We start from the raw sequence: 11,598 nt of genomic DNA, 5'->3' as shown, positions 1-11,598 counted from the left end.
AGTGTCCCACTTCACCTCATGCTGAAAAACTTTTTGTTACAATTGCAGATTTCTTTGCACTGTTCCGTAACTGTTCTTGGTCCTTCTTCAGTTTGTAATAATCCTCCTTCCTATGTCCTGAGCTTTCACAGAACTATCAACCTCCTCTGGTCTTCTGTTCCCTCCTCCACTTGTAGCAGTGGAGGAGGGAACATCTATTCTGGCCTCGTGCAACCAGCAACTTCCACCAATTTCATCACTTCACATACCTGCCCCTTTCTTGCCTTGCATCCTGCACTACATCCTACCTGCAAACTGGATGTACTGGACCTGATGTAGGACTCAAATTACAGAGCCCTGGCTAGTGCTTCTTGCATGCTTCTTGGTAGGGGTTGCTTTACTTGCACTTTCAACTCTGCGCAATCCACACCATCGATGAACTGGTCCCTCAGAAGAATAGCCACAAGGTTAGGTGCAGCTCCAGGGTATGCCTTGTGTGCCATACTCTCCAGATAATGAGCAAGCTGCTGATGGGATTCTCCTTGAGCCTTTACACGGGTGCAAAATCTTGTTCTGTATACCTCAGTCTGGTACATGGACCTGTATCTGTGCTCCAGCACTTCTAATTGGAACTGATATCTGTTCCCATCCCCCACTGATATCTGGCCAAGAATCGCCTTTGTCGCACCCTTGAGGCATTTAGGAAGCTTCTTTGCCCTCAACCTATCATCTCAACCATTCGGATCAGCAAGTAACTCAAACTGCACATGGTAGGCATCCCAAGATAGTTCACAATCATATTCCTGAGGTTTCTTTTTAATTGGATCCCCATTATAGTCATCCATTTCACTGGTTTGGGGCCTAAAAACTGGGGCCTCATAATTACAGCAAGTCCAGGACTCAAAACTCCTACATTCTGATTATACATCTCTGTAATGCTACCTTTAGGTGCTTCGGATCATCAAGATTCCCCATACACTGTCCATTTCTTTATTTGCTTCCTGTACACTATGCTGAGGTTCAGCAGTACAAGATTTCTCTATGGCTTCATTTCTTTCACAAATTAACTTCAACTGGTCATCTAAAAGCTGTCACGCTTTTGCTGCTGAAACTATGGGTATACTTCCTCCTTCAACTGTTGCTGTTTTTCCTTTACTTCCCCCTTGAAAGCGTCATGCTGTCCCTGCATCCTCAGTTGTAACTCCTCCTGTTGCTCATGTAATGACTCTTGAAGCCTTTCATATCATTTCTGTTTTTCACTTTTGCCTGTAGTTGTTCTCTGAGTTCTTTCCTGAGCTCTTTCTGTTCTTCATTTTGTGCCTGTGGCTGTTCACTTTGTGCTTGTAGTTGTTCACAGAGTTCTTTCTTTCCTTCAATTTGTGTTTGTAGTAACTTCATGGCTGCAGCCGGAGATGCCTCCTCCTGCTTAGCATGGCTTGTTGTCTGCACTCCTTCTGGCTCCATGTCGAAGATTTGACTCTCTGCAGCAATTTTCTATCTCAACTCCTGACACCACTTGTTATATCCTCGTCCCACACTGCCACAGGCTCCAACAGCAGTAGTTCAGTATAGGAAGGACACTGTCCAGTCAATCGTTCTTTGTAGGGTTAACCTTTCAATGTACACAAGATAAACTCAAGTGTCGAACCAACACAGGCTTCTGACATTCATTGTCTTTATTACGTGCTGCTGTTACAAGGTGGAGTGATAATGTTTTTGTCTGCCTCTGTGTGTGTGTGTGTGTGTGTGTGTGTGTGTGTGTGTGTGTGTGTGTGTGTGTGTGTGTGTGTGTTCCCATTATAGCTTGAGCCATCAACACAAAACCTTCATGGTATCAAGATATAGCCAAAATCTTGGCTAAGTTCGAAAATGCACACTCGGAGTCAAGGTCAAGGTCACGAAAATGGCTGCTAAAGGTAAACTAGTTTTTATCGCCCACCAATAGCACCTTTATGTCTCATGAACGGCTTGAGCTATCAACATACAACCTTCAGGGTATCAAGATATGGCCAAAATCTTGGACAGTTTCGAAAATGGGCACTCGGGGTCAATGTCAGGGTCACTAAAATGGCTACCAATGTCAACTAATTTTTATCACCTGCCTTTATCACCATTATACCTAATGAACAGATTGAGCTATCGACATGAAACCCTCAGGGTATCAAGATATGGCCAAGACCTTGGACGAGTTCGAAAATGGGTACTTGGGGTCAAGGTCAGGGTCACCAAAATGGCTGCCGAAGGTCAACTGTTTTTTATTGCCCACCTTTAGCACCATTATATCTCATGAACGGCTTGAGTTATGAGCATGAAACCTTCAGGGTATCAAGATATGGTCAAACTCTTGGGCTTAGCGAAGATCATATTCTGGCAGGCAATTAGCATTCGGCTCCCACATGCTTTTCTTTCAGTTTCCAAGGAATTACCATGTGTGCTTCACAGCTCCAGAGCTACTGTACACCAACTTCACAAGACCACAAGTAAAACTGACTGAACTTCCTTTATTCTCTTCCTCATCCTTTTATAACCTTCTTCGCTACTCAATTGTTCTAGGTGCTCCAAGCGACAACAGTTCCATGTTGGAGACATCCAAAATATTTCAGAGCTCTCATACATTACATAGCACTTAAAAGTACATCATCATACAAACTGAAATTAAATTACATAATTTAACAAACAATCATCCAAGTACAACATTATAGAGAAAAAAATAATGCATAACCTTATAAAATAGCTCTGCTTTCAACAGCAGGCTACCTGGCAACTCTGCCTGGCAGCTCGATATGCACGAACCATCGGGAGCTTTCTAGTGTCACCTACCTAGCAGTCCTGCTTCTTAACCCTCCACGTCACGACGAAGTATGGATACGTCACCACGTTTTGTCACGCTGACACCTGACGATGTACCCATACGTTTTGCAATTGCAAGGTCCGTTATTTGCACATTTTAAAATCTTGCACGTGATTTTTGGTATGTAGGCGCAGGACACCTTCCACAATCCGCCACCAGGGGGGGACACTCCCGACCCCGCGTGACCCGTTCGCTCCCATGTCTCAGTCACTCACCTGTTAGCAGTGACCCTGAATAGACATGGTGCACCGAGTTCTCTTTGACATTGATTTTCAAGCTGCTCTGGATGCCTTCATAGGTGACAGTGATTCCCCACTTGATGACAACGTGGCAGACAAGGATTACGTGCTTCATGAGGACGAAACAAGCAGCAGTGATGAGGAAGTACCGTCTCCAAGGAAGCGGCATTACATGACGTATCATAAAGCTAGATTAGGCCTGCCTGGACCAAAACCACGTGCACACACCTCTCTCCAGCCCCGAGAGGAAAGGGAGGGCGAGGAAGAGGACGAGGACGAGAACGGAGCCATGGGATGTGGTGCTACCTCGTGGCTCGGGAGAGAAAGGATTTTGCCACAGGGAGCTGAAGAGACGGCGAGGAGGAGAATCAGGCATGGGCCTAGTGTTTTGTACGGGGAAGGCGGGAGTAGTGTGGTGGTAATGAGTGGTGAAAGTGAAAGTGGTGCGGCGGGAGTGAGCGGTGAAAGTGAAAGTCGTGGTGTGAGGGAGGCAGCGTGAGCACGTGGTGTGAGGTAGCGGAGAGGCAAGGAGAGCTGCTCCCTAGCACATGTTTCACCCCACAATATTCCCGCTCTTCCTCCCCACAGCCCCGTGATGTGGGGAAAGGACGGAAAGGGAAGGGAAAGTGGAAAGGAAAAGGGAGAGGGAAAAGGAGTGCGAGTGGGGAAGGGCGCCGCTCTCCATCTACCCAACCTCCTCCATCACCCTCTCCTCCCCACCCCGACGAAGGTGACGATGGGGACGAGGCTGGAGACGGTAGTGTGTCATGGGACTGGGAAGATGGGAGTAATTTCACTCCCATCATTCACTAAGGAGTGGCGGTCTGGCTGCATGGCTCCAGGAATCCATGCCAGCTCCACCAGGGTGGATTACTTCCACCTGTTCTTTGGGGAGGAGTTTGTCGAGCAGATTGTGGAATAGAGTAACACCTTTGCAAGCAGCCAGCACCGTGAAAGCAAGCGTGAAGGTAGGAGAAGCAGACACTCCCTCCAGTATGATTACCCAGTTAACATAAGTGAGATGTTTATCTTTCTAGCCCTGGTTCTTTTGATGGGTATTGTACGGAAAAGACAAATTCCGGCATACTGGTCTACGGACCCTATAACCAGCACACCTTTCTTTGGGAAAGTATTGGGCCGGAATCGATTTCAGCAAATTCTCAGCCGCCTCCGCCTTTATGATGCCGATGACCCTGCTAATGCTAAAACACGGATAGAATGAGGAAAATAAGGCTTGTATTTGATCATCTGTGGGAAAAGTTCCGCTCATCCTTCTATCCTTATCGAGACCTTGTCATAGATGAGAGTCTTGTGTTGTGGTGAGGCAATATTTCTTTTCGCCAGTACATACCCAGCAAGAAACACCGTTTTGGGTTCAAGATCTTTGTAATGTGTGACCGTAAGACTGGTTATGTGCAAGTCATAGCCTTGTACACGGGCGCACAGACAGACATAATAGAAGATTGAAGTATTGGACTCTCAGGGGTCATGGTAAAGACAATGATAGAGGAGCACCTTCATCGTGGTCACGTGCTGTGCCTGGACAACTGGTACACTAGTCCCCTTCTCACACGGTACATACACCTGCATGACACCGGAGTCTGTGGTACAGTAAAGACAAACTGTCGGCATATGGTCAAGGTTGGGAGGAAACTTAACAAGAATGAGGTGGTTTTTTTCAAGGCAAATAACACCCTCACCTCCCTGTGGAACCATAACAGGGAAGTTTCCTCCTATTGACGGTACACCGCCCCCTCACGCACCGCACAGACTCTGTGGATTACTGCAGTGAGAGGAGGCACCATGTCTGGAAACCTAAGCCGGTATTGGGCTACAATATCAACATGAGGCAAATGGATCAGTCCGACTCCATGATTTTCAGTGTGGAGTGTGCCATGACCACGATGAAGTGGTACAATAAGCTCTTCTTCCACTTGCTTGGTATCACGGTCCTGAACTGCCACTACCTCCATGCCTTAACAACAGGAACCTCAGAGACCTTCGAGGGGTTTGTGAGGGAGCTGTCCCGCGAAATCATCGCAAAATATGCAGAGGACAGGCCCCACCACTGCCACCGCCCCGCCACTGCTGCACAGACTCCTCTACGCCTCATCACATGCCACTTCCCCAGCACCATACCTCCTCAACCGAACCGCCCTAGACCCCAGCAGCAGTGTCACGTCTGTAGTAGTTACCGAGTGAGAGAAACCACATAACCCCTAATGTGCGGCCATCGACAGCCGACCCCCCCCGGGTGGCGGCATTCGATCGCGGTCTGAGTACCTGTAGAATAATATTAGCCAAAAATCAGAGATTAACCCTAGAACATTATACTTGGTATGGCAGATAGTACTTACATTCAGCTTTCTCCAGAGACAGGTGTTGAGCCTTCATGGACTACCCAAGGACTTGTGGAGACTTGCAAAGTTGGGTAACAAAATCTTCACTTTCACACCTCCAGCAACCTGGTTTCCCCTCTACCACAGCCTCATTCTGTCACAGTTAACTTTATACTGCAACGTACAGGTAGTTTGGAATCCATATTTGTACAATAAGCACTAAAAATAAGGCTAAAATCAACGAAGCGTACGGCCGACATGCAGTGCGGTGGCGGTCTTCCCGTCACTGAACAAACATTTCCATTTTCACAGCTAAAATCACGTATACTACATTATTTTCAATCATATTACTTCCCAAAAGATCACCGCAGTGCACTTTTTATTCTGCCTTATGCCCGTCACTTTATTCTCGTTCCTGTCGGCCGCTCGCACTGACTCGGAAGAGCTAGAACTCGCCATAATGTCACTTTGAAAGCCTGCGGTAAACTGACGCTAAACATGGGCAAACCGTGCGAAAAAAAGCTAGTGTTACAACTGGGGAAACAAGCGTTTCCTATTAGCATAAACTGCTTGTGAGAGGAGAGCGCAGATTTACAGTTCTGAGCAGTCAGAGCGCTGCCATGTATCACAGCCAGGCTCGCCGGGCCGTGGTGGGGGGGGAGGGGGGAAAAACGCGATACTTGGCAACAACGGAGGTCAGTAGTACAAAGGTAAAGTATGCTAATTGTAGCTAAAGGGTGGTGGTACTGATAGACAATACCAGCTGGAACATCCTTGCCCGCGTTTATTCAAAATTTACTCGAATCGCAAACGTGACGCTCCGCCGTTATGTCCTTTTTGGCAAGCGGTGCAAACATGACGCCCCGCGTTTTAGGGGTTAAAGAAAAGACAGGAGGTACGAGTGTGTGGACTGCAACATTGGCTTGTGCGTTGAGCCTTGCTTCAAAGAATACCACACGTTAGTGCATTACTGATACTGTGTGTGCTTGCTATATGACGCTCTAAGTGCTGTAAATATGCGATAATCTGACACTCACTATAATAGTAAGGTCTGCAAGTGATAACAGTAATATTAGGTGAAAACTGGTATAGTGTAAGTGGAAATGTATAATATAAGTGGAAAAATAAATTGTAAGTTGAAACAGTAGTCATCGCGAGATTGCTGAATATGTAAATATGAGATAATTTGACGCTCACTATAATAGTAATGCCTGTAAATATGTGATAACAATTACATAAAGTGGCAACGGGTGTAATGTTAGTTGGAAAATATAATGTAAGAAAAAAAATAGAATATAAGTTGAAACAACAGTAGCTGGTGTGCTCACTATGTAACTATGCGCTAACATTACACTAAATATAATCTTAAGGCCTGAAAATATGCAATAACAGCTATATAAAGTGGAAACGGGTACAGTGTTAGTGGGAAAGTGTTATGTAAGTGGAAAAATAGAATGTAAGTTGAAACAACGGGCACAGCTGGAGCGCTCACTGTGTAACTATATGCTAATATTACGCTGAATACAATCGTAAGGGCTGAAAATATGTGATAACAGTTATATAAAGTTGAAACTGGTATAATGTTGTTGGAAAACTATTATGCAATTTGAGAAAATGAAATGTATGTTGAAAGAACAATGTTAGCGAATCATCACTGACAAATTGGGACGATTTAGCAAGGTTTGCCCAATGGAACAATGCTTATTTCACCTTCATTTTTGTATAAAAACCAATATACTCTTGTACTACATGTTTTATTGTTTGTAATAAATAAATATCTACAGTACATATTCTGAATGGTTTCCCGTACTTAGCCCTACCATAGAAAACGTGACAGCCGCAGAGCACCTCCATAGAACACGGTACCAGGTGTAACGAAGGTATACCAGTGTAGGCCACTTATAGATCCCAGTGACCATTTTCTTGGTGATTTTCTATTGTTTCTCACCAAAAGCAGAGCTTTGAGCAAAAAAAAAAAATAATTTTCCAAATCTGCCAGGATTCGGGGGGGGGGGGGTCAGTGGTGGAAAATCTACTGGGATGCGGCGGGTTAGAAACATGTTTAGAGTGTTTTTTCACAGTGGAAATTTTTAATAGAGACCGCATATACAGGAAATTGTAAATGAACGAACGAACGCATTTTAGCCCTGCACTCCAACAGGATCACGGAAAATTATTGTTCTGAAGTTGAAAAGAGAGAGAGAGAGAGAGAGAGAGAGTTAAGAACTAAAATGCTTTCAAATGTTCACAGTAGTAGTTTATTTTGTTCACACACAGTCATACAGATCGAACTTTGAATTTGCCCTGCGACCTTGACTTCTGACTGCTTGTTCTCAAAACCGAATTCTTTCGTTCTTACCTGACCCTTAATACTTCGATTGTGTTTAGTTTCAATCAGACCAGACATGTTTTAGCTGGCCTTTATTTGTAACCTTGGCACTCACCCTTTCCCTGCGACTGAGACGTTTGACATATTATTAATCTATTGATTTTTTCTCCTTATCTGCAAGCATGCCACAGAAATTCGATAAAAGGCTGATTATGTTGACTTTGCTCTGCGACCTTGGCCTTTGACTGATTGTTATAAAAATTAAATCATTTCATTCTTGAATTTCCCCAACCCCTCCTCCAAGTTCGGTCTGAGTAAAAACTGGCTAAGGTGATTTTGCCAACATTTAACATAGCCCTGTGACCTTGACATTTGATCTAGCGTACAGGAAAAAAATATAATAAAATATAGGTGTCCTCGAGAGCTGTCCCTAAACGCTTCCACAAAGTTTGGTGTAAACTAAAAACTGTTTGATATGTATTGTTTACACACACACACACACACACACACACACACACACACACACACACACACACACACACACACACACACACACACACACACACACACACACTCGCGTGCGAGCGGTTTAAGTCATAACACCCTCTCTCACTCTGTGAACATGGGTGCAGTGAGTCCAAACCTGTCAGAGAGAAATCTGCAGCCATGAAATTCCAGAAGTTGGTATCGAGATCAAAGACGACATGAGTACCAGGCCTCGCCAACCTGTTCAGGTCTGCAATTAATTTGCTATACGTGGAGGTGGTCACTCGCTCTGTGTCAAATAGGTCAGCAAGCTCACGGTACACCCCAGATTCCACAGTCTGAAGAGAAATAAACCTCAGAGCAGAACAGAAATTAGATTGTTTATTAATCAAACCATATCACTGTTGTCTATAATTCCAGTATATCGTGTAAGATGTTGCACTTTATCGCACTTAAGCTTTTTGTGTAATTAATGATTATGGGACGCACAATTTTGCTAAGCAGAGCACTGTTTACACTGACAAAGCTAAAGTAACTCAACAGATCTAGTCTGTTAACCATTTGTGTGCTTGGTGACTACAAGGTAGTTGAAAATGACGTCACTAATAAATTTGGTAGTTTTAGCACAAATCGCGTTTGGAACAGAAAATTATCATATGGAAATAACGTTGACAGTGCCCAGGTACTCTCCTGTCTCAGCTCCGCTGTTCACCAAATGTTCACTTGATCTTATCTATACCTCTACTTCCCACAGTCATTTTATCATCGCCACTTTGAAAACGTCTGTGGTACATGCAGGTCACTCAGTCGGCAAACACATTTGTTAATACGTTTATTGCGTTGTGCGTATTTCCCTCAAAGTGTTTGTCTCTGAAATATGCTGCATAAAATTCAGCAGAACAACAAGCCTTCTAGATTTTACTTACTTATCCTATCCCGTGATTAGTTAATGAATAAAGCTGCCGTGCTGTACTATGCTTATAACATAAAATGTTCAAATGCAATTTTGGGTTAATATTAGCATGCTTAAGCGAGCGCCTAAAAAAATGTTTATTTTTCTTAGTTTAATTCCGTTATTTTTCCTGTACTTACAGAACTATAAATCTTTCATCTTAATGTGGCCCAAATATTCTTCTTTTTGCAGCTTCTTTCATATCACACACTTTAGTAGCAGAGAGAAGCAGGTCTAGTACATTCTGTCCCTTGCCCATCTTCGTGGCCACATCATAATATAGATTTAATTTGTGTTACAACGAGACACTGGAGATGGAGAGATGACAGTTTTAGGTCATAATAGAGGAATATTAATTCAGGCAATCTTTACTTTTACAGCTCCTTCTCTTCGGCGGATTTCCTCCTCATCATCACCTTGTTTCTATCCCGTGTGGGATGCTTTGATGCCACAAAAAAAAAAAAAAAAAAAAAAAAAAAAACACGTTTTCAGCAACCTTCAACATTAAATAAACGATTCACAGGATAAAAAAAAAGCTGGTGAAAAAGAAAAAAAAGAAAAAAACAGTGGAGAACGTAAAGCAAATACTTAACAGGATCTCTATCAGTCTGTCCATCGATGTCAGCACACTGAAATCCCGGAGAGGGATGGTAACAAATGAATCGCCTCTGTCCCTCTGTCCTCTGCCACTCATACACCCCCTCTCGTGTACCGTTCCACTCCTCTTACTACTCTATCTCATCACAAATAATACATATGTATGTATGTATATACTTTTTGTATGTGCACGCGTTTAGGCACAGGCATAACAACCCGTTCCGTGAGGCCCAGCAGTCCTCCCACGTATCATACATACACTTCCACGTCACCACTTCGGCGCTAAGCACCCATCGTTGATACTGAATACATAGTAGGGCTGTCTCTTACAGGACTGGTGTAGTGGTATTAGCGTTTTTTTTTTTTTCTTTTACTTGGCGAGTCTTATGGTAGACCAGTAAAGTCTGCTTAGCGAAAATACAAAACGAGTATGGTTCTACGATCTTTCCTTGGCACTGCTTCATGATTAGCATCATATCTTAATGTTAACCTATTGTTGTAACTCAATAATTAAGGTAGGAAAAGAGGAATTTTAGGCCAAGTTAAAGTAAAAAAGAGTATAGATGTTATTGATATTGCTCTTCCAGTCCCATGCTCATCCGGTGTGGGATCTTCAAACAAGCTTGCCATCGCCTCCCTGTCATAGTTTATAATTGTTTTCGCAAGAAAGTTAAGGAAAAAAGTGTGCAGAATGTTTTGAAGTCTCGAAATAATCCTACAAAAAAGCAAATCTTAGTTACTAGAGGAACAATTGCCATAGCTTGTTACTGTTTCTTCAGGAAGCAAACGGAAAGGAACAGTCTTGTCACATCTCTAATTCTTCCTAGAAATAGAAATCAAAGTTACGACACCAAATCGGTCGTGAATACGCTCGAGTATCTAAGCCCTGGACGTAAACTAAGTGTGGACTACAAAAACCTTCCACTTTACCCTTTTTACTCTAACTTGGGCTAAAACTTAAATCTCTCCATCTTGGATACTGACTTCTAACAATAGATTAACACTTGAACATGATGCTAGTCACAAAAAAGTGCATGGAACGGATTTAAAGGTGAAACATTGTTTTATTCCGCAACTGAGCTACGTAGAATAAACTGTAAAAGAACGGAATTCTTGACCAGGATAAGATAAAGGATAATAGACTCCATACATAAGAACTGGGTTTTCACAAGGCCTTTTTTCGTAGAGGGTTCAAACATTATGGAACCGCAAGAAAAACACTGGAAGATCACAAACGGCATTATGGTCAGTTAAGTCGGCAGATGCTTATTTTGCCTACTGAAAGGGATGGAGGGGGGGAGGGAAACAGGGAGGGCACTGGATATGAAAACAAGTCCTAATAAACAAATATGATAAGTAACATTGAAATACTACTTTCCCATTCCATAAATTATACATTGAAGAAGTCCAGTGAACAGGTCTGCAATACTAACTTCTGATTTTTTTTTTTTTTCTGTGAGTGCATATATTGATTTTCGCCGTGTCAGTATAGAGGTGGTCTACTGTCCCAGTGGAAGCGGGTACTAATCCCGGCTGGGACAGGGAACGATTTAAAGGATTTAAATTTCGCTAAGCAGACTTTAGTGATCTACCATAAGACTCGCCAAGTAAAAAAAAAAAAAAAAAAAAAAAAAAAACGCCAATACCACTACACCAGTCCTGTAAGAAACAGGCCTACTATGTGTTCCGTATCGACGGTGGGTGCTTAGCGCCGAAGTGGTTGCGTGGAAGTGTATGATACGTGGGAGGACTGCCGGGCCTCACAGAACGGGCTGTTATGCCTGCGCCCAGACTCGTGCACATACAAAGAGTATAAACACACATAC

Source organism: Coenobita brevimanus, chromosome 46 (assembly GCF_032717465.1).
Source record: "Coenobita brevimanus isolate Jiangsu-jjx chromosome 46, ASM3271746v2, whole genome shotgun sequence".
Taxonomy (NCBI): Eukaryota; Metazoa; Arthropoda; class Malacostraca; order Decapoda; family Coenobitidae; genus Coenobita; species Coenobita brevimanus.
Note: the sequence above shows the minus strand (reverse complement) of the source record.